The sequence below is a fragment of the Protopterus annectens genome, chromosome 10.part0 (genome assembly GCF_019279795.1).
Source record: "Protopterus annectens isolate FY-2018-M chromosome 10.part0, PAN1.0, whole genome shotgun sequence".
NCBI classification, from domain to species: Eukaryota; Metazoa; Chordata; order Ceratodontiformes; family Protopteridae; genus Protopterus; species Protopterus annectens.
Window position 1 is genome coordinate 85,975,496 of NC_056744.1, and position 22,799 is coordinate 85,998,294.

The 22,799-nt window shown below is 44.8% G+C and overlaps 1 protein-coding gene across 2 annotated transcripts in view; it reads left to right on the forward strand.

Moving 5' to 3' along the window:
- The window catches only part of LOC122812966 (phosphatidylinositol transfer protein beta isoform-like), a 131,109-nt gene that overhangs the window by 103,273 nt on the left and 5,037 nt on the right, over positions 1–22,799 (forward strand). The window lies entirely within an intron of this gene.

The window sequence follows — 22,799 nt, forward strand, 5'->3', positions numbered from 1 at the left end:
GATCTCAATTTTGTGTTGGAGAAACTCACTCTACAACCTTTTGAGCCTGCAGCTACTGCCGAGTTGAAATATTTATCATGGAAGACTGCTTTTTTGTTGGCCATTACCTCTGCAAGAAGGGTTTCTGAATTACAGGCCCTTATGGCGGTTGAGCCTTTCTTAATTTTCCATAAGGATAGAGTATCTTTGCGTACTAATCCTTCCTTTATGCCTAAAGTGGTTTCTAGTGTGGCTTTAAACCAAACTATTCATTTGCCTACTTTCTATGCAAATCCCCAAAATAAAGGGGAAAAGATTTTGCACACTTTAGATGTACACAGGCAGTTGCGATATTATTTGAGCAGAACTAAAGGGTTCAGGCAGTCTCAGCAGTTATTTGTTTCATTTGCTTTGAGTTCTCAGGGCAAGCCTGTGTCAAAACAAACTATTTCTAAGTGGATTGGGTTTTGCATTGCTTTCTGTTATTCCCATCATGGTAAGGAGATTCCAGCTGGTATTAGGCCTCATTCCACTAGGGCTACTGCCACTTCTACAGCTTTTTTAAGGGGGGTGGCAACTAAAGATATTTTGGAGGCAGCTACTTGGAGTTCAGTGCATACTTTCTCTAAGCATTATCACCTTCCACTTTACTCTAAATCTAGGGCTGGTTTTGCCACTGCAATTTTACAGGGCATTTTGGCAGCTCCTGCTGCTTTATAGTTTTGCCATCCTCCCTTACCTCTGCTTTGGGATTCTACCCAAGTGTAAGGACTGCAGCAATGTGAGATGAAGAACAAAGTACAGTTTTGTACCTACCATAAATGTAGATGTTCAAGATCCACATTGCTGCAGTCCAACTCCCTCCTTCCCTCTGTAGTTAGAGGCGGTTGTGGGTTGGGTTGTAAATATTGTGTATATTGTATATATTGTACATATAATTAGTGCAAGGGTGGTTGGTTGGTTTTTGCTGTCTTTTGGTTTTGACCTTTCTTTTTAGGGTCTTCTGACATCTGGGGCAAGAAAAGACTGAGGATATGACGTCGGTCATGCGCATTTGTACCCTGATGTCAGTCTTAAGCGCCTTGACCGACGTCAGCCTAATACTTTGATATTCGGGCCGACCGAGGACAGCGGACTACCCAAGTGTAAGGACTGCAGCAATGTGGATCTTCGAACATCTACATTTATGGTAGGTACAAAACTGTACTTTCGCAAGTGCTGGTCGGTCAACTCCTGTGTTTCAGTTACCGAAGTCATCTAAAAGCTAAGTACCCCGTTGGGGAACATTTTTTCTTGCCTCAGCCGATGTCAGAACAAATTTGAGAAAGTTAATAATTGTTTGTCTTGTGGTAAACAAATACCTCATAAGGACTTCCATTCTTACTGCCTCCCTTGCCTGGGCCCAGACCACGATGTCTCGGCCTGTGCTGCCTGTGCTTGCTTTAATAAGCGCACTCTCAGGCGCCGAGCAGAATTTGCCAAGGACTTTTTTGGCGAATCCTTCGCCTATATCATGCCATCGGATCAACCGACAACACAAATTTCCAAAAAGCGTAAGGACCGGGACCGACATCCGCGGCCCGCGTCCTCTACCGATATTTCTCCTAAGCCCTCCGCGAGTGCTTCGGTCCCTTCAGAAGCGGTAATTCAACCGCTCCAGGCCGGCGACACAGCGGTAACACGTCCTTCGGTCCCGGAGACTACACCGGTGCCGGTTAGATTTTCCTCCAGAAACCAAAACTCTGGATCTACCCGACACCATTTCCGTGGACAAGGTTACTCCTGCACATGGGGCAGCTAGGCCTCCTGTATCCATGTCCATCAAGGCCTTTGCACGTGCTAAGGCCGCCAGTCAGGCCAAGGCCCATCCTAAACCTACTGCCCAGGCCCCTTCTTCTGATAAACAGATCATGTCTCTTGCTGCAGACCTTATCTCTCTTATCAGGGTCTCTCAGCCTCACCCAGACAGAGGCTCTCAGCCACCTGCAGAGAAAAGGCCTAGAACTGAGCAGGCTGACAACCTTTCTTCAGATGAAGCCTCTGGGGATTCTGAGCATTCAGATACCCAGGAAGAATCCTTCCAGGCCTATGAGGACTCTGATGCTAAGGAGTCAATTCCCTCTGCCTCTCCTCCAGAGGATTTTTCTTTCGGTGAAGTCCTCCACTCTATGAGGGAGCATTTTAAGTGGCAGGGTCAGGAATTTTCTGATTCAAGGAAAAGGCTACGTACCTTCCTCAAGTTACCCCAGCACAGACCTTTAACTATCCCTCCAGTTATGGATGTCCTGGATGATGTTTTCTCCGACTCCAGTGCTAACCCTGATTCTCTCCCTCCTGCTCCTGTCAAGCCAGACAGATATTACAGGGTCCCTGACACTCACAAGCATCTCTTTAAGGCCCACTCTGTGGATCATGACACTATTTCACAGGGCCCCAAAGGAGTGGCTACTTCCTCAGCCAAGAATCCACTGCCAGCGGATAGGGAAGCAAGGTCCCTGGAGAGAGAGATTGGGTAAAAAAGTTTATACCTCTACCACTCTTGCCATGAGGTCACTTAACTGCCTTTTTCATATGTTTCAGTACCAGGATTATTTGATTTACAGAAAAAGCTAGCGCCTCCTGAGTCTATTGATAGAAAGGCATTGCAGGATCTGGTCCATAACTCCCAGCAGGTTAGCAATCATTTTCTACAGTGTGGTTATGATGCATTGGAAGCTACATGTAGGACAACTATGACGTGGGCTGTTATACGTAGACATGCCTGGTTAAAAGAACAGCCACTCCCAGACCATGTTAAAGTAAAGATGTTCTTCATCTCACATTGCTGCAGTCCTTACTTATGGGTAGTCCGCTGTCCTCGGTCGGCCCGAATACCAAAGTATTAGGCTGACGTCGGTCATGGGCGCCTAGATCTGACATCAGAGCGTCAGGGTATAAAGGCGCATGACCGACGTCATATCCTCAGTCTTTTTTGCCGCATGGTCCGATGCAGAAGCAGAGTTGCAAGTGCCGTTCGTTCTGAAATTTTTCGCTTTAGTTTCAGACAGATACCAAGTTGGCTAAGTACCCGTTGGGAATATTTTGTTTTTCTTGCCTCAGTTACCGGATGTCAGAAAAAGTGAATAATTGTATTTCTTGTGGGAAACCGTTACCGCATAGGGATTACCACTCGCTTTGTATTCCTTGTTTGGGACCGGAGCACGACGTAGTCGGGTGTCGGTTTTGTGCTAGGTTTAATAAGCGCACTATAAAACGGAGGTTAGATTGCGCTAGGTTAGTCTTTGGCAAGAGGTGTAATTATAATATGCCATCGGATGTTCCGGCGCCTGCTTCTACTAAGAAGCGCAAAGACAAATCTTTAAAGCCTAGGCAGGATGATTCGTCCATTTCGGACGCCGGACCTTTAGAAGCTACAGCTGAACAGGTGGATCCGGCTGAAGTTTGTTGAGTCCCGGGGGGAAACTTTGATTTTACAAGATGTGGCCTCTCAGGAGGCAGGCCAGGCTGAAGGGGCCTCTCAGGTTACTATTCTCCCTTCTATGCCTAAGGTGGTTTGGCCTTCTGCTACTGTTTCTAAGGCTCCTTCTAAGGGAAGGTCTGTTTTGCCTTCCTCTGGTGTCAGTTCTGGTTCTTCAGGGTCTGTGCCTAAAAAGCACATGCTTAAAATGGCAGAGGATTTGATTTCTTTAATTAGAGGTTCTATGCCCCCTCCTGATAAGAGGCCCAGGATGGAGCCAGAGTTGGAAAGTTTGGAGCAGGCCTCAGATGATTCAGACTCTTCCTATGAGGACATTCAAGATTTCCCTCCTTATTCTGATTCTGATGCAGAGGATTCCACTCCTTCTGCTTCTCCTCCAGAGGATTTTTCATTTTCAGAAACTCTGCATTCCATGAGGGAGCATTTTAAGTGGGAGGGACAGGATTACTCTGATTCCCGGAAGAGGCTTAGGGAGTTCTTGTTTTTACCACAGCATAGACCCTTAGCTATTCCTCCGGTTTTGGATGTTGTTTCAGATGTTTTCTCGAAGCTTCCCTTAATCCAGATTCTGTGCCTCCTGCCCCAGTTAAACCGGACAGGTATTACAGGGTGCCTGAGGCTCATAAATATCTGTATAAGAGTCCTAGGGCGGACCCAGAAACTATTTGTCAGGGGCCTAAGGGTGTTAGAGCCTCTGTTGTTAAGAATCCGGTTCCTCTGGATAAGGAAGCTAGAGCTTTGGATAGATGGGGTAAGAAGGTGTATACCTCTTCTACTTTAGCAATGAGAGCTTTGAACTGCCAGTTTCATATGTTGAAGTATCAGAATTTCCTCCTTTCTCAGCTAAGATCTAAAGTGGATGCTTTGGCAGAGGGCATAGAGTGTAAAGAATTGCAGGATTTAGTGCATGTTTCTGAACAGGTGGGTAAGCACTCTTTGCAATGTGGTTTTGATGCTTTACAGGCTTCTTCTAGGGTGGCTGCCACTGGTTCAGTTATTCGTGGCACGCCTGGCTTAAGGATCAGAATTTGTCTGAGCATGTTAACTCTAGAATTCTGGATGTCCGTTTGCAGTCTGAAGTTTTGTTTGGTCCTCCTGTGGAGTCAGTCTTAAAGAAATGGAAGACAAGGCTAAGTCTATGCAGACTGTTAAAGATTTTTGCAGGTACAACCTCCAAAGTTTAGTAGAAATTGGCCTACTAAGGGGTGGACGTCCTTCTTCTGATTCTCAGTCTAGGGGTAGATCTAGGCGTGGTAGGGGCAGAGCTCAGAGTACCTTCAGGCCGAGACAATGGAGTTCGCCTGCTCAATCTGCTGGTGAGGGCAGGGGCCAGTCCTTTCGTAAACAGGCCCAATGACCTGCATTTTCAGCTGCCAGATTCCTCTTGCCTGGCAGCTCCTTTGGGAGGAAAGTTGGCTCTTTTCAAGCAAAATTGGCATTTAGTCACCCAGGACAAATGGGTATTGGACATTATAAACCGAGGTTACAAGTTCTATTTCCATACCATGCCTCCTTTCAAAGGCATGCCAGACGTCCCTCCTCGGCAAAGGATAGAGGCTCACAGACAAATTTCTTTACTTCTTCAAATAGGAGCTATACAGCCAGTTCCTCTGTCGGAAGTGGGCCTAGGATTTTATTCTCGCCTGTTTCTAGTTCCAAAGAAAGGAAACACGTGGAGACCAATTTTGGATTTATCTATCCTCAACACTTACCTGGACATTCCAAAGTTCAAGATGCTGACTTTACAACAGCTTTTACCTCTGTTGGGAAAAGATCACTGGATGGTTACTCTGGATCTCAAAGAGGCTTACCTTCATGTTCCTATCAGGCCCAGTTGCAGGAGGTACCTGCGTTTTCAGGCTGGAAATTTACATTATCAGTTCTCTGCATTGCCCTTTGGCTTATCTACTGCGCCCAGAGTGTTCACAAAGGTTCTGGCTCCAGTGATAGCATTTTTCAGACTAAGAGGAATACAGATTTATCCCTATTTGGACGAGTGTCTGATTATTGCACAAGAAAGGGACGAACTTCTTCATCTACAGTATGTGATGGCAGTGTTAAGATGCCTAGGGTATTCTGTGAACGAAACAAAGTCCAGTCTAGTACCCTCTCAGGACATGTGCTTTCTGGGTGTGAGACTGAATACAGCTTCCCAGATGGCTTTTTTGACCCTGGACAAACAAAGAAGCCTTTCTCTTTATTTCCAGCAAATGTCTCTACGGTCCAGGCTGACTGCAAGGACAGTCCTTCAAGCCTTGGGGTTCATGGCATCTTGTATTCTGGTGCTTCCCAATGCCAAATTGCATATGAGGAAGCTTCAATGGTATCTCAAAAATGTGTGGACACAGCACTGCCAAGATCTAGACACTGTCATTCAGATAATACCTTGCATTCAGAAGGAGTTTTGTGGTGGGCTCAGGAATGTCACCTAAACAAGGGACTCTCTGTGACCCGGCCAGGCAGTCAGATTCTAACGACAGATGCCTTGGACAAGGCTTGGGAGCACACCTCAATGGAAAATGGGTGCAAAACATTGGCCTGTCAAACTCCAACATTTGCATATCAACTTGAAGGAAATGTTAGCAGTCCAGTTTGCATTGATGGCTTTCAAAGATTTTCTTCCAGGGCAGGTGTTGATTCAAACAGACAACACTACTGTCATGTGGTACATCAACAAGCAGGGGAACCCATTCTTACCCTCTTTGCAGGCAAGCGATGATTCTGTGGGAAACTGCTCTCAATCTACACCTCAATCTTCAGGCAAGGTTTCTACCAGGAGCACAGAACTCCTTAGCAGATGTATTGAGCAGACAAATAGTGGATCCTCACGAGTGGAAATTGGATCCTCATGTATTTCAACGGTTGACAGTGTTATGGGGAACTCCAGACATAGATCTGTTCGCTTCTCCACTAAATTACCAGCTGCCAAAGTTTTGCACAAAAATGTTTCATCACACAGCTTGGAAGGTGGACGCTCTATCTTTCAGTTGGAACAATCTGCATGTATATGCCTTTCCACCTCTGCCTCTTCTTCCCAAGGTACTTTTGAAGGCCAGACAAGACAAGCCAACCATGATTTTGATAGCACCGGATTGGCCTCGACAACACTGGTACCCACTACTGAGGAGTTTAGTACGAGAACCTTCATGGCCTCTGCCTTTGATTCCGCACCTTTTGTCACAAGAGGACAGTCACTTCCTCAATGTCAAGATTCAGTCTCTGCATCTAACAGCCTGGCATATTCTGTTTTAGACTCTGGAGGGTCTCAGCTTCCACAACAAGTTTTGAAGGTTATTTTGGAGGCCAGGAGGCCTAGTACCAGGAAAGTTTACGCTGATAAATGGAGGAGATTTTTTATTTGGAGCAAAGAAAAGGACTTTGATGTCTCCAAACCTGATTTAAGTGTTGCTCTTCAATATCTTACTGAGTTATTGGACAAGGGTTTGTCTTTCTCCTCAATAAAGGTCCATGCTGCAGCCATTTCTGCTCACTATGATTGTGACCCTCCTTTATTCTCTCATCCTTGGTTTAATTAATTTCTTAGAGGGGCAAAGAATATAAGACCCCACGTGAGCTCCTACTCCTGCTTGGGATCTCAATTTTGTGTTGGAAAAACTTACTCTACAACCTTTTGAGCCTGCAGCTACTGCCGAGTTAAAGTATTTATCATGGAAAACTGCTTTTGTTGGCCATTACCTCTGCAAGAAGGGTTTCTGAATTACAGGCCCTCATGGCAGTGGAGCCTTTCCTGATTTTTCATAAGGATAGGGTATCTTTACGTACTAATCCTTCCTTTATGCCTAAAGTGGTTTCTAGTGTGGCCTTAAATCAAACTATTCATTTGCCTACTTTTTATGCAAACCCCAAAATAAAGGGAGAAAATTTTGCATACTTTGGATATTCACAGGCAGTTCGTTATTATTTGAGCAGAACCAAGGAGTTCAGACAGTCTCAGCAATTGTTTGTTTCTTTTGCTTTGGGTTCACAGGGTAAACCTGTTTCAAAACAAACTATTTCTAAATGGATTGGGTTTTGTATTTCTTTCTGTTATTCCCATCATGGTAAGGAGATTCCTGCTGGAATCAGGCCTCATTCCACTAGGGCTACTGCTACTTCTCGGCCTTTATTGGGGGTAGCTACAAAGACATTTTGGAGGCAGCTACTTGGAGTTCAGTGCATACCTTTTCTAAACATTACCACCTTCCTCTTTATTCTAAGTCTAGGGCTGGATTTGCCACTGCAATTTTACAGGGCATTTTAGCGGCCCCTAATGCTTTATGATTTTTACCATCCTCCCTTTCCCGTTGCTTTGGGATTCTACCCATAAGTAAGGACTGCAGCAATGTGAGATGAAGAACATAGTACAGTTTTGTACCTACCATAAATGTAGATGTTTGAAGATCCACATTGCTGCAGTCCTCCCTCCTTCCCCTCTGTAGTATGACTTGGTGCTATACTTTAGGTGCTGGTTGTTGTTGGGCATATTTTTGGGAGGTATTCTGTTTTTGGCTGTGGCCTTTCTGGTTTGGCCTTCTGACATCTGGGGCAAGAAAAGACTGAGGATATGACGTCGGTCATGCGCCTTTATACCCTGACGCTCTGATGTCAGATCTAGGCGCCCATGACCGACGTCAGCCTAATACTTTGGTATTCGGGCCGACCGAGGACAGCGGACTACCCATAAGTAAGGACTGCAGCAATGTGGATCTTCGAACATCTACATTTATGGTAGGTACAAAACTGTACTTTACTTGATGCACCTCTGGAAAAACAGAAGCTTTTTGGTACTAATGCACAAGATGTGTGAAGTCCATTGAGGAAAAGGCTAAATCAGTTCAGACAGTCAAAGATTTCCTCCAGGTTCAGCCACCCAGATTCAGCAGGAACTGGCCTTCAAAGAATTGGTCCTTTCCAGACACTGACAAGTTCCAAAGGGGAAAAAACAGGCGTGCTCGAGGTAGAGGGCAAAACTGAGGCTCCTACAGGGGCAACCACCAAATCAAAGAAGTGGCGCAGGCAGTCCAGCTGCTCCACAAGGACAATCACAATGACTTGACTTTCATGCCGCCTACCAAAGCTCAAAGAGAAGCACCTTTAGGCGGAAAATTATCCTTATACTCAAACAACTGGCATATCTTAACCAAGGTCAACTGGATTCTGGATTTAATAGACAAAGGTTACAGATTCCACTTCCATACTTTACCAATAAGACAAGGCATGCCAAACCTGCCACATCATCAAAGGGCAGAGGCACTCATTCAAGTTTCAAAGCTGTTAAATATAAAAGCAATAGAAAAGGTCCCTCCACAGGAACAAGGCCAGGGATTTTATTCAAGACTGTTCCTTGTTCCAAGAAAGGAAAACAAATGGAGGCCTATACTGGACTTGTCTACTCTAAATACTTATCTCATTGTGCCAAAGTTCAAAATGCTGACATTGCAGCAACTCCTTCCCATGCTGGGCAAGGGGTCTTGGCTGGTCACTCTGGACCTCAAGGAGGCCTACCTGCATGTCCCAATCAGACAAAGCTGCAGAAGATACCTCAGATTTCTTGCAGGGACAGAGCATTATCAATTCTCAGCATTGCCTTTTGGCTTATCTCCTGCGCCCAGAGTGTTCACGAAATGCCTGGCATCAGTAGTGGCACACTGCAGACTCCAGGGGATTCAAATATACCCCTACCTGGACGATTGCCTCATACAAGCAGACAACAAACAAGCCTTGATAGCAAACTTGGACTATGTCATTCAATTACTACAGGCCTTGGGATACACAGTCAACATTCAGAAATCAAGACTTCTGCCATCCCAACAGATTATTTTCCTAGGAGCCAAACTGGACACACAAACGCAAATGGCTTATCTCACAGAGGAAAAACAGCAGTTACCAGAGTATTTCAAAGGCCTAGCAAAGCTCTCCCAGCTGACTGCAAGGAAAATCCTGCAGGCCCTGGGGTTCATGGCATCTTGCATTCTTCTGATACCTTTGGCAAGACTTCATATGAGAAAGCTGCAATGGTACTTAAAAAGCTTATGGTCCCAACACATCCAAAGCCTAGAGGATGTAATCCCATTCATTCCATGTCTGCAAAGAAATTTTTGTGGTGGGCTCAAACAAATCAGTTAAACAAAGGCATGTCTTTCAACAAACCTCAAGCAGGTCAAATAATTACAACAGACGCCTCAGACCATGGATGGGGGGCGCACATGGAGGGCAGATGCATTCAAGGTCAATGGACACCAAGGGAAAGGCATCTGCACATAAACCAAAAAGAGATGTTGGCAGTGATACATGCAATCGAGACTTTCGAAAAATCACTTCAATAAGGACATTTGCTAATAAGGACAGACAAACACCACTGTTATGTGGTATATAAATAAGCAGGGAGGCACTCATTCTTATCCCCTCTGCAGACTAACAATGATTCTCTGGGAAAAATCCCTAAGTCTGAAGATACATTTGCAATCCCAGTTTGTGCCAGGCAAGGACAATTTACTGGCGGACAAGCTGAGCAGAAATTTCTTGGATCCATACGAATGGATGCTGCATCCTCTCATCATTTTCTCACAAATAACAAGGACATGGGGAAGACCGGACATAGATCTCTTTGCTTCTCACATGAATCATCACCTGGAAAAGTTCTGTACAAGGACCCACCATCCTCTAGCCTGGAAAACGGATGCTCTCTCCTTCAGTTGGAATTCCCTAACAATTTATGCATTCCCTCCTCTACCACTGCTGACCAAGGTGATACTGAAGATCAAAGCAGAACAACCAACAGGCATTTTGATATCTCCAGACTGGCCAAGGCAGCACTGGTACCCATTGCTGTTGAGCATAACCCGGACCAAACAGTGGCCTCTGCCCCTATGGCCTCTGCTTCTAACACAACACAATTACAGGACTGTTCATCAAAACCTGAAAACATTGCATCTGACAGCCTGGAGGTTACCATAACTCCTTCCGATATTCCTCTTTCCAAAAAAGTTTGAGATCTTACTGGAAGCACGCAGACCTTCCACCAGAAAAACCTATTCAGCCAAGTGGAAGAGATTCATCATCTGGAATGCTAACAGGGGGTCAGGATACAATAGTATTGAGTATACCTTAGATATTGGAATAATTGGCAGAAATGTTTCATACTGGTCTCTCATATTCCATAAAGATTCATGCCTCAGCAATCTCAGCAAAATACAATTGTGATCCACCTGTGTTTTCACATCCTTTGCTAAGATGGTTCTTAAGAGGGATAAAGAACATCAAACCTCCCAGTACCTGCATGGGACCTCAATTTCGTCTTGGAAAAATTAACTCTTCCTCCCTTTGAACCAGCAGCAACTTCAGAAATGCAATTTCTGTCATGGAAAACGGTTTTCCTATTGGCAATCACATCAGCAAGAAGAGTCTCGGAGATACAGGCACTCATGGCAGTACCTCCTTTTCTCATTTTTCATCAGGACAGAGTCGCTCTACAAACCAATCCTTCATTCATGCCAAAAGTAATTTAATTTCCAAATGGATTGGACACTGCATCAGATTCTGCTATTCTTTTCATGGAAAGTGTGTGCCAGCCAATATTAGGCCACACTCCACCAGAGCTATTGCCACATCCACAGCTTTCCTAAGAGGAGTGGCTACAAAGGACATTCTAGAGGCTGCTACATGGAGCTCCGTGCATACATTTACCAAGCACTACAACCTGCCTTTATACTCCAGATCCCGAGCAGGCTTTGCTTCGGCAGTCCTGCAGGGCATTTTAGCTACACCAGCACTTTCTTAAGTTCCAACCACCCCAGCTTGGCTTTGGTATTCAACCCATATGTTATGACTGCAGTTGCATTCTTGAAGGACATAGTACAGTTTTGTACCTACCATAAATGTAGATGTCCGATAGATATGCAACTGCAGTTGGATTTTCCCACCCTCCTACCCCTCTGCAACCTTCTTTATGGGTCCACTACCCCTATTCCTATTAGCTGGGGGTATCTCCTATGGTGTATCTGTTTATTACTGTTGTGCATGTCTGGAATTGTTTATCCATTCACCAAATTTAGCCTTCCTAGGAGGGCACCTGGCATCTGGGGCAAGAAACACTGAAGAAGATGGCGTCGGCCAATGCCTTTATACTCCAGCCGTTCTGACGTCGGAGAGGAGGTGACACCGGCCGACGCCGGACCCAGACTTTGGAATCCGGCCGACCGAGGGCTGCCTGAGGCAGGACAACCCATATGTTATGACTGCAGTTGCATATCTGTCGGACATCTACATTTATGGTAGGTACAAAACTGTACTTTTTGTACCCCTGACAACCTGACGTCATGGAAGAAACAACCACATCCGACGCAGAAATCCAAACACTCTGATATTCAGGCCGGCTGAGGGCTACCTGCAGGCAGATGACCCAAATGTGATGACTGCAACAGTGAATACACTCTTAACATCTACATTTATGGTAAGTGTACACAACTGTACTTTTCGTGCTCGACATGCAAAGAATCTGCACTGTATCATTTTAGGTTGACTTTAGCTAGGGTGTGACTTTTATATTGTGGCTAGAAAAATGAGAAACCTTTCTGCTACTGTTAACAGAATGGTGCCTTTCCAGATTTTCCTTTGTATACAGGGGTCAGTTTTTCTTGCAGGATCTTCCAATCTGTGGCATACCCTATCTGCCATATGTTTTACGGGCCAACCTGTCCAGTGGCTGTCTCAGTAGCCCTTGTTTTGTGCAGTTAATACTTTATTCCATATTTGAGGCTTACCCATTGTGTAGCCAGCCTGCTAGATTACTGTGACACAGTGATTGCTGATGTTCTTTGTGTTTCACTGTTGCAGTCACTACATTTGGGTAATCTGCAGGTTGCCCTCAGTCAGCCTGAATAACAAAGTCGGGTCCTGCGTCTGTTGCTGTCTCCTCTTCCATGACGTCAGGTTGTCAGGGGTATAAAACATGCAGCCGACGCCATTTTAATCCGTCTTTCTTGACGCAGTTCGCAAGTGCCGGTCGGCCGACTCTTGAAATTTTTGTTTTCGAGTTTCAGAACCGAAGTCTTTAAACTAAAACTAAGTACCCCGTTGGGTAAACTTTTTCTTGCTCCTTACCGAAGTCAGTAAAAGTTAATTGTATTACTTATGGGAAGCAAATACCTCATAAGGATTTTCATTTGTACTGTATCCCTTGCCTAGGCCCTGACCACAAAGTGCCTTGCTGTCGGTTTTGTGCTAAATTTAACCAATGCACTATTAAGCCTCGGTATATTTTTGCTTCTTAATACTTATGATTCAACATTTAACTATCCTGAAATGTCATCTGTTGGTAATCAGACTACTGGAATACACAAAAAAACGCAAATAAAAGGACACTGTCGAGGTCCAAAACCAACGACGAAGCTTCTCCTAAGCCAGTCGCCGGTACTCAGTGAGGCGCTTGCAGCCCCTAATGCCCGCTACTTTTGAGTCGCAGGCCTCTACCGAGACCCATTCGGAGTCCGGTATGCTGCAAGATTCTCCCAGGTGTTGTACCCACAGATGTCTCTCCCTTGGTGGGGTCCGGAGCCGCTGAGCAGGCACCGGCTTCCGAGGGTGTTTTCAGGCCTAAAGATTTGTATATTAAACCAACGCCATCATCAAAAACAAGGCCAAAACCAACTTCTGTGTCTCAAAAAACCAATGCATGAGCCACGTGCTCAGGCCTCTATGCCTAAAAAACAAATTATCAAAATGGCTGAGGATTTAATTACCTTGATCAGGGGTTCCCAACCCCCTCCTGCTAAGAGGCCTAGGCAAGGCACTGATTTATGAATCTTCATATCAGGTTTCCATTTCTTCTGATTCCTCTTCTGATCAGGAATTTTCTATTCCCCCTTATGACGACTCAGATGCAGAAGAATCCATCCCTTCTGCTTCTCCTCCTGAGGATTTTTCTTTTGGAGAGACTTTGCATACCTTAAGAAAACATTTTCATTGGGAGAGTCAGGATTTCTCAGAATCCAGAAAAAGGCTTAGGGATTTCTTCTTCTTCAGCATAGGCCTTTGGCTATACCTCGTGATGTTCATCGTGTTTCACTGTTGCAGTCATTACTCTTGGGTTATCCTGCTGGCAGGCTACCCTCAGTCGGCCAGAATTCCAAAGTCTAGGTCAGGCGTCGGTTGCTGTCGCCTCTTCCCTGACGTCAGTGCGCTAGGAGTATAAAAGATGCAGCAGACGCCATTTTCTTCAGTCTTTCTTGCCGCACAGTGCCCGAAGCAAAAGCAGTTCGCAAGTGCTGGTTGGCAGACTCTTGAGATTTTCAAATCCGAATTTCAGAACCAAAGTCTTCATTAAAGCTAAGTATCCCGTTGGGGAAACTTTTTTCTTGCTCCAGACCGATGTCAGAAAAAGTTAACAATTGTATTTCTTGTGGGAAGCAAATACCTCACAAGGATTTTCACTCTTACTGTATTCCTTGCCTAGGCCCTGATCACAATGTTGCTAGCTGTCTGTTTTGTGCTAGATTTAACCAACGCACTATCAAGCGTCAGTTTGATTTTGCATTTCATTACTTTGGCCGAAGATTTAATTATATAATGCCGTCGGACCAGCCGACAACCGGAGTTTACAAAAAACGCAAGGACAAGGATAGGCATTCGAGGTCCAAAACCGATGAAGCCTCTACTGGGCCAGTCGCTGGTTCTCAGTGAGGCGCTTTCGCAGCCCCTGGTGCCCGCTCCCGACTCCCAAGTGGAGCCGACTTGGGCCTGTGGATACTCAAGGTATTGGAGACACAGAAATCATACCCTCAGATGGGTCCGGAGCCACTGAGCAGGCATTGGCTTCTGAGGGTGTCTTCAGACCTACACAACTATATATTGAGCCATCTTCAGCTTCAAAGATGAAGACTAAAGCAGCTCTAAAGACAAAGAAACAAGTACAGCATTCTCCTACTCAGACTTCCATGCCTAAAAAACAGATGCTCAAAATGGCCGAAGACCTAATTACTTTGATCAGAGGCTCCCAGCCCCTCCTGATAAGAGGCCTAGGCAAGAGACAGAGTATGATTCTTCTGATCAGGTATCTGTTTCCTCTGTTTCCTCTTCTGAACAGGATTACTCCATGCTTCATGCTTCCCTATGAGAATTCTGATGCTGAAGAATCCATTCCTTCAGCCTCTCCTCCTGAGGATTACTCTTTTGGGGAAACTCTGCATACTATGAGGGAGCATTTCCACTGGGAGAGCCAAGATTATTCTGAATCTAAGAAAAGGCTGAGACTTTCTGCTTCTTCCTCAGCACAGACCCCTTGCTATTCCACCTGTTCTAAACATTGTAGATGTATTTTCAGAGTTCTGCCTGTCCCCTGACTCTTTACCCCCTGCACCTGCTAAGCCAGACAGGTACTACAGGGTCTCTGATTGTCATAAATGCCTATCCCGCTGCTGACCCAGAAACTATATCTCAGGGTCCCAAGGGGGTTAAAGCTTCCACTGCAAAAAACCCTGTCCCCTCTGATAGGGATTCTAGGGCTCTAGACAGATGGGGGGAAAAAAGTCTACACTTCTGCTACCCTGGCTGTAAGGGCTTTAAATTGTCAGTTTCATATGCTTAAATATCCGCAATATTTAATGTCACTGCTTAAACAGAGAATGTTGACAAATACTGAATATTCAGGGAACAAGGAATTGCAGGATTTATTGCATGCAACTGAACAAGTGGGAAAGCATACTTTGCAATGTGGTTATGATTCACTGGAGGCCTCTTGCAGGGCTGCTGTTACAGGTGGTTGTTAGAAGGCATGCCTGGTTAAAGGAACAGAATTTGCCTGATCATGTTGAAGCAAAATTTAGATGCACCATTACAGCATGATACTTTGGTACTAAAGCAGAAGAGGTGTTGAAAAAAATGGAGGATAAAGCAAAATCCATGCAGACAGTCGAGGATTTCTTACAGGTACAGCTACCCAGGTTTAGCAGGAGCTGGCCTTCTAAAAAGTGGTCCTTTCCAGTGTCAGACAGACCACAAAGAGGAAGATACAGATGTCCCAGCGGCAGATCTCAGCCCCAAGGCTCATACAGGCCTAAACAAATGGGTGCTCCTACCTCCAAAAGCGGAGAAGACAAATCACAACCTTACAGGAAACAGTCCCAATGACTTTCCTCTGCCAGATCCAAGCAGTTTTTCTTTTGACAGCCGCCTTAGGGGGGAAACTAGCACTTTTTTCATCAAATTGGCAAATGGTTACCCAAGACAAATGGGTCCTGAACATAGTGTCCCAAGGCTACAGGTTCCATTTTCACACTCTACCAAGGTGAAAGGGCATGCCAGACCTGCCACACAATCAATGGGCAGAGGCACAAAAGCAAATTACAGCCCTCATGGACATGAGGGCCATTCAGCAAGTACCACAACAAGAGCAGGGGCAAGGATTTTACTCCAGACTTTTTCTAGTACCCAGGAAGGACAAAACCTGGAGACCAATACTGGACCTGTCTATACTAAATACATTTCTGGAAGTTCCAAAATTCAAGATGTTGACTCTACAGCAGCTACTGCCCATGCTGGGCAAGAGGGCTTGGCTCGTAACTTTGGACCTAAGAGGCATACCTGCATGTCCCAATCAGACAATCTTGCAGAAGATACCTCAGATTCATAGCTGGCTCAGTGCATTACCAATTCTCTGCACTGCACTTTGGCTTATCTACTGCGCCCAGGGTCTTCACAAAATGCTTGGCATCAGTAATTGCGTTTTGCAGACAAAAAGGAATTCAAATATAACCCTACCTGGACGACTGCCTAATTCAAGCAGAGAACAAAGACACTCTTCTAAAGCATCTGGCGTTTATAAAAAGATTACTAATTGGCCTAGGGTACACAGTAAATGAAAAGAAATTAAAACTAGTGCCCTCTCAAGAGATAATATTCCTGGGTGCAAGCTTAAATACAACTGCCCAGATGGCTTATCTCACACCAGACAAGCAAAAGCAACTGTTTGTTTATTTTACATTTGTTGATCGGGCTAGTCTAACTGGATACATGTCCATTTTCAGTAGAGGCCCGGGGAGAAAAGCTCCAAGCAACAACAATGAACAAAGATAAAATAAAGTATAATTAAAATGAAATTTGGTACAATATTAACATTAAAAGATAGAGTTATACAGAGTTATTTAGCAAGTCAAGGCTAGAAGCAAATACCATGAGAAAAACAAAAAATTAAACAGAAGATAGATCTAATGAAAATTTTATTTATTTTTTTTTTGAGAAAGAGCAGGAGGGGGCAAGAGATATCAGTCAGGGTTGGAGCAGGGACAAAGCCAGTGGGATTTAAGATATTCTTTAAGATGCTTCTTATAAAGTACAGAAGAAGTCAGTTTGGAAAGTTCAGAAGGAAGATGGTTCCAGCTCTTTCCTATGGTGTTTGAGAAGAGTGAGTCCCCAGCTTTGTTGTTGGATTTAATGGAAGAGATTTGAAGTTTATTTGCTGAGCGTAGAGTTGCAAGATTTTTGTAAGGGGAAATGAGATTAGTGAGGATTTGTGGTATTCTTAGGGTAGTAGAGGATCTTTTGGATGATAAGTTGTTGAAAAAGTAATTGGTTCTGTAGTTCTAGCCATTCCAGCTGTTTGAGGTTGTGACAATGATGAGTTCTAAACTGACTACTTCAAGAAATTGGCAACAAAAACCCACTTATCTGCGAGGAAAATCCTGCAGGCCTTGGGTTTCATGGCATCCTGCATTCTACTAATTCCATATGCCAGACTGCATGTGAGGAAACTACAGTGGCATCTGAAAAGTGTTTGAACTCAGCATTGCCACAGCCTGGAGACAGTAATTTCACTCATTCCCTGCCTACAACAGGAGTTTCGATGGTGGGCAGAAGCCTGTCACCACAACAAGGGTCTGCCATTCAGTTTACCCCCAGCCAGACAGACACTGACAATGGATGCATCAGATTATGCCTGGGGGGCCCATATGGCAGGAAAATGTATTCAGGGCACATGACCTGCAAACCAGATGCATCTTCACATCAAAAAGAGATGCTAGCTGCTCAAAATGCCCTGACAGCTTTCAAGGACCTGCTTCATCCAAGACAGTTACTGATAAAGACAGACACTACGGTCATGTGGTACATAAACAAACAGGGAGTTACACCTTCCTACCCCTTCTGCAGACAAGCACTGACCTCATGGGACACAGCATTGGCTTTTCAAGTTCACCTGCAAGCGCAATTCCTGCCAGGAAAAACAAATACTCTGGCAGACTAAGCAGAAACCTCATGGATCCCCACAAATGGAAATTGGATCCACAAGTCTTCAGCATAAGGAAATGGGGATGCCCAGACATAGATCTATTTGCCTCCCCTCACAACTGTCAATTGCAGAGATCTTGCACAAGGATTTGTCACAAGCAAGCATGGAAAGTGGTCGCCCTATCATTCAGCTGGAAAAATCTAACGACATATGCTTTTCCCCCGCTGCCTCTCCTTCCCAGAGTACTCCTAAAGGTCAGACAAGAGAAGCCAAAAATTATACTGATTGCACCAGACTGGCCATGCCAGCATTGGTACCCAATCCTAAAGAGCTTGTCTCAAGGTGCAGTATGGATATTGCCTCAAACTTCTCACTTGCTGACCCAACAAAACAATCGGATCCTGCACAGCCAACTCAGAACCTTAAATTTGGCAGCATGGCAGATAATGTAGCCATTCAGAACACTCCTCTTTCAAAAGCTGTTATGGATGTTATCTTGGAGGTCCAGTACCAGAAAATCTTATGCAGAAAAATGGAAGAGATTCTGTGCTTGGAACCAGGAACAAGGTATTGACACGTCTGTACCAAATATACCTCAGATTTTACAATACCTGAGATGCTGAACAAAGGCCTTTCTTTCTCATCAATTAAGATTCATGCCTTTGCCATTTCAGCCCATTACAATACGGAGCCACCTATTTTTTCTCATCCTTTAATAAGGCAGTACCTCAGAGGGGGCAAAAACATTAGGCCTCCAAGGAGATCACCAATTCTGGCCTGGGACCTCAATTATGTTTTGGAAAAGCTCACACTGCCTCCTTTTGAGCCAGCATCAACAGCAGATCTAAAATTCTTATCCTGGAAAACAGCTCTGCTCCTAGCAATAACCTCTGCAAGACTAGTCTCGGAGTTACAAGCACTCATGGCTGTGGAACCTTTCATCATTTTTCATCCAGACAGGGTTTCTCTCAGGACAAACCCTACATTTATGCCTAAGGTGGTGTCCAGTGTGGCCCTCAACCAAACCATTCACTTGCCTACCTTTTACCCAAATCCACAGAACAAGGGTGAGAAAATTCTGCATTCTTTGGACATGCACATGCAGTTATGCTTCTACTTGGGACAGAACTAAAGCTTTCAGAAAGACTGAGCAACTTTGTGTCATATGCTGCAGGATCACAAGGAAAGGCTATCTCAAAACAAGACTATTTCTAAATGGATAGGCAATTGCATCCGTTTCTGCTATTTTCAGTATTGCAAATCAGTGCCTAAGGGCATTGGGCCTCATTCCACCAGAGCAGCAGCCACTTCAACAGCCTTCCTCAGAGGAGTACCAACCAAAGATATCTTGGAGGCTGCAACTTGGAGTTCAGTGCACACCTTTACAAAGCACTACCACTTGCCTCTCTACTCTTAAGTCCAGAGCAGGCTTTGCCCCTGCAGTTCTGCAGGGCCTCATAGCCTCTCCTAATCCTATTTAGCCCAGCTACCCATCCTCAGCTTTGGGATTCTACCCAAGAGTAATGACTGCAACAGTGAAACATGATTAACATAGTACAGTTGTGTACCTACCATAAATGTAAATGTTCGAGTGTATTCACCGTTGCAGTCCAGGTTACCCACCCACCATCCCCCTTCTCTTTGCTGGGACTTATCTACAGTTCTCTATCCTATACAACCTTTTTGGTGTATTTGCTTGTAGATGAAGGAAATGTTATTTTTGTGCATGCATTTCTTATTGGCATATTTTTCAGCCTACCAATTTGGGGCACCTGACATCTGGGGCAAGAAAAACTGAAGAAAATGGCATTGGCTGCATCTTTTATACCCCTTGTGCACTGACGTCAAGGAAGAGGCGACAGCAACCAACGCCGGACCTAGACTTTGGAATTCTGGCCGACTGAGGGTAGCCTGCCAGCAGGATAACCCAAGAGTAATGACTGCAACAGTGAATACACTCTAACATCTACATTTATGGTAGGTTCGCTGCGATAGCGTTGTCGCCTCACAGTAAGACGTCTTCGATTCTCAGCTAAAGCGTCTTCTGTGTGGAGACGTGCGTGAATGGGCGTACCTTCGTTAAAGGCTGTGCGTCAGGGCTGGCAACTCTGTACGTAAAAATCTACTGCCAATCAGCGGACTGGAGTTCCACTGAGGTGACCCCTAACCAGGAAAAGCCGAAAGATACAACAAATACAACTGTACTTTTTAGACATTGTTGTTTGTTTTCTCAGGATCCAGCATGGCTCCTGATTCCCTGCCTCCGGCTCCTAGTAAGCCAGACAGATTGTCCCGACTCCCCCAAGTTTCTTTTCAAAAATCCTACTGCTGACCCTGAAACAATTTCTCAGTGTCCCAAGGGTGTTTAGGCTTCTACTGCTAAAAATCCTACCCCTTCTGATAGAGACTCCAGGGCGATGGATAGATAGATGGGGTAAGAAGGTTTATACGTCTGCAACCTTGGCAATCATGGCTTTAAACTGTCAATTTCATATGCTTAAATATCAACAGCATGTCATGGGCTTACTGAAACAGAAAATTGTTGATTTCTGATTGTGAGGAAAATAGAGTTACAGGATTTATTGCATTCAGATGAACAAGTAGGAAAACATACTGTGCAATGTGGCTTTGATTCCTTGGAGGCCTTTTGCAGGGCCGCTGTAACTGGATCTGTGATAAGGCATACTTGGCTCAAGGAGCAAAATCTGCCTGATCATGTTAAAGATAAATTGCCGGATGCTCCTTTACAGCAGGACAGTCTGTTTGGTAATAAGGCAGAAGAAGTTTTGAAAAAGATGGAAGACAAAGCTAAATCTATGCAACTGTAAAAGATTTTGTGCAAGTGCAGCCACCCAGGTTCACTAGGCACTGGCCTACTAAGAGCTGGTCCTTTCCAGTACCCAACAGAGCCGCTCAGGTAAAAAACAGACACTCCAAGGGCTCCAGGTTTCAGTCACAAGGGTCTTACAGGACAAAACAATGGGGTGCCTCCACCGCCAAATCAGGAAGTAGCAAAGCACCACCCTGTGGTAAACAATCTCAATGACTTTCCTCTGCCATTTCCAAGCACTTATCTTTTGGCAGCCCCTTTGGGGGGATAACTAACACTTCATGCTCAAAATTGGCATCTGATTACCCAGGACAAGTGGGTCTTAAATATAGTATCCCAGGGATACAGATTTCATTTCCACACATTGCCAACTCCAAACGGATGGCCAGATCTGCCTCCAAATCAGTGGGCGGAGGCCCAGAAACAAGTCACATCTCTCATGGATATGGGGGCTATTCATCCAGTACTAGAAAAGGAAAGGACAAGGCTTTTATTCAAGACTTTTCCTGGTACAAATCATGGCGTCCAATTCTGGACTTATCCATTCTAAATACTTTCCTGGACATTCCAAAATTCAAGATGCTGACTCTACAACAACTACTGCCTATGCTAGGCAAGAATGCCTGGTTAGTAACTCTAGACTTAAGAGGCTTACCTGCATATTCCAATCAGGGAATCTTGCAGAAGATACCTCCACTTCAAAACAGGCTATTTGCATTACCAGTTCTCTGCACTGCCCTTTGGCTTATCTACTGCGCCCAGGGTCTTCACAAAGTGCCTGGCACCAGTGATTGCAATTTGCAGACAAAAACATTCAAATTTATCCTTATCTGGACAGTTGTCTAATTCAGGCAGAGGACAAGGACACTCTTCTACAATATTTGTCATTTGTAAAAAGGCTTCTAACATGCCTACGGGTACACCACAAACGAAAAGAAATCACAACTGGTACCCTCTTAAATAATTACATTCCTGGGTGCAAGCTTGAATACAACTGCCCAGTTGGCTTACCTCACGCCAGACAAAAACAAGTTAAATTCATAACGTACTTCAAACAAGTGGCCACAAAAACCCAGCTGTTTGCAAGACAAATTCTTCAGGTTTTGGGGTTCATGGCATCCTGCATTCTACTAATTCCATATGCAAGACTGCATATGAGGAAACTTCAGTGGTACCTAAAAAGCTTATGGAGTCAACATTGTCACAGCCTGGAAACAATGATTCCTCTCATTCCTTGCCTGCAACAGGAGTTCCTTTGGTGGGCAGAGACTTGTCACCAAAGCAAGGGACTGTCATTCACTCTACCCCCTGCCACCCAAACCCTGACTACAGACTCATCAGACTATGCTTGGGGGGGGGGGGGTGCCCATCTGGCAGGGAGATGCATTCAGGGCGAATGGAGCCCAACTCAGATGCACCTACATATCAACCAGAAAGAAATGCTAGCTGTACAGAATGCTCCGACAGCCTTCAAGGACTTCCTTCATCCAGGACAACAACTGATTAAGATGGACAACACCACAGTTATGTGGTACATAAACAAGCAGGGGGTACCCACTCCTACCCCTTTTGCAGACTAGCCGTGGCCTTGTGGAACACAGCCTTGACTTACCAAATACATCTACAAGCTCAGTTCCTGCCAGGAAAGCAAAATACTCTGGCAGATGACCTAAGCAGAAATCTTATGGACCCACATGAATGGAAACTGGATCCGCAAATCTTCAGGATGTTGACACGAAAATGGGGGAGCCCAGACATGGATCTTTTTGCCTCTCCCCAAAACTACCAGTTAGACAAATTCTGCACAAGAATTCATCACAAAAAAAGCTTGGAAAGTGGATGCTCTATCCTTCAGCTGGAAAAACATATCGGTCTGTGCCTTTTTTTTACTAAGTCAGACAGGAAAAACCAAAAATGATTGTGATTGCTCCAGACTGGCCTCACCAACACTGATACCCACTTCTAAGGAATATGTCACCTTCCTCCTTGCTACTTGCCTCGATTCTTCATCTATTGTCTCAGCAGAACTATCAAATTCTGCACACTCTGCTCCAAACTCTGAATCTTGCAGCATGGCTAATCAACTAATTTCACCAGTCATATCCCTTGGTAAACCTGTGATTGATGTAATTTTGGAGGCTAGGAGGCCTAGTACTAGAAACTCTTATGCTGATAAATGGAAGAGATATACTGTGCCTGGAACCAAGCACAAGGAATAAACACAGCAATGTCCAATATTCCTCAGATTCTGCAATATTTAACTGAGATGCCTCACAAGGGCCTATCTTTTT